Here is a 1,113-nt window from a genome sequence, read left to right on the forward strand (position 1 = left end):
CCTTTCCTTCCTTCATTTTGGGTGTCGGGTATTTGTCCCAGCAACGAGAGAAGAGTAACTAAGACAGTCGCCCAAGCTGACCTTGAACTCAGGCAATGCTCCTGCGGTAGCCACCCCAGTGTGGGATCACAAGTGTGTGCCACCACACTCAAGAGTTGTATTTATTTATTTATACTGAGGTGCTATGGATTGAACCCAGGGTCACGCATGCTGACAAGCACTCCACTTCTGAGCTATATCCCCAGCCCCGCCAAGACATTTCTACTACCTGTTGTTGAGCTTGTCAGGAAAAGCACAGTAAGTGGTGAGTAAGCAGAGCAGCAGTGATCTGTAAAACCATAATCTGTCTACTAAATTAATAATTAAAAGGCTATGGTTTTAAAATTTGAAAAAAATTCCTGTTATGTAAACAAGGCAATCAGAGCTTGGGAGATAGCTCAGTGGCATAAGCACATGCCTGGCAAGCTCAAGGACCTGAGTTTGATCCCCAGTACTGCCTGCACTGCCAGCCCCAGAACTCCAGGCGGGCCAAGTGGGCCACTGAAACTGGGTGTGGTAGCGCATGCCTATAATCCCAGCAGTAGGGAGATATAGCAAGACCCTGTATCCATAAATAAATAATATTACAAAAACCAACCAAACAAGCAAACAAAAAAGACAAGACTGCCTATCCTGTCACAATTTCTTTTTTCTTTCTTTGTATTTTAGGGAAGGGTCTACAGGGTGTTCAGGGTCTCACTACTAGATTGGACTCATAGTGATCCGCCTGGTTACAGCCTCCCAAAAGCTGGGATTACAGATGTGCGCCACCATGCTCAGTATCAATTGCCATGGGAGCTGGCCCTGGGGGTGGGGCCGGCACAGCAGTTCCGGGGATTGAACCTCCCGCCCTGTGCCTGCTTGCAGGTGCTTTAATCCACTGAGCTATTTGGCTATCTGTCCTGTCACAGTTTCTAAGATACTTTTATGATTTCTCTAGCTACAGAAAGAATTACTGATTAAAAAAAAAAAAAAAAGTCTTGAGTATTACTTTAAGATCTAAATATACTCCCTGAGAGTCTCTTATTTACTATAGTATTTTAGGAATAGGTCAAATAACTGCATCATATACTA

The 1,113-nt window shown here is 44.3% G+C and overlaps 1 protein-coding gene across 1 annotated transcript in view; it reads right to left on the minus strand.

Annotated features, from left to right (window-relative positions):
* Sar1b (secretion associated Ras related GTPase 1B) overlaps positions 1–1,113 on the minus strand; it is a 29,687-nt gene that overhangs the window by 9,620 nt on the left and 18,954 nt on the right. The window lies entirely within an intron of this gene.

This window comes from Octodon degus, unplaced genomic scaffold, assembly GCF_000260255.1.
Source record: "Octodon degus isolate 3935 unplaced genomic scaffold, OctDeg1.0 scaffold00029, whole genome shotgun sequence".
Taxonomy (NCBI): Eukaryota; Metazoa; Chordata; class Mammalia; order Rodentia; family Octodontidae; genus Octodon; species Octodon degus.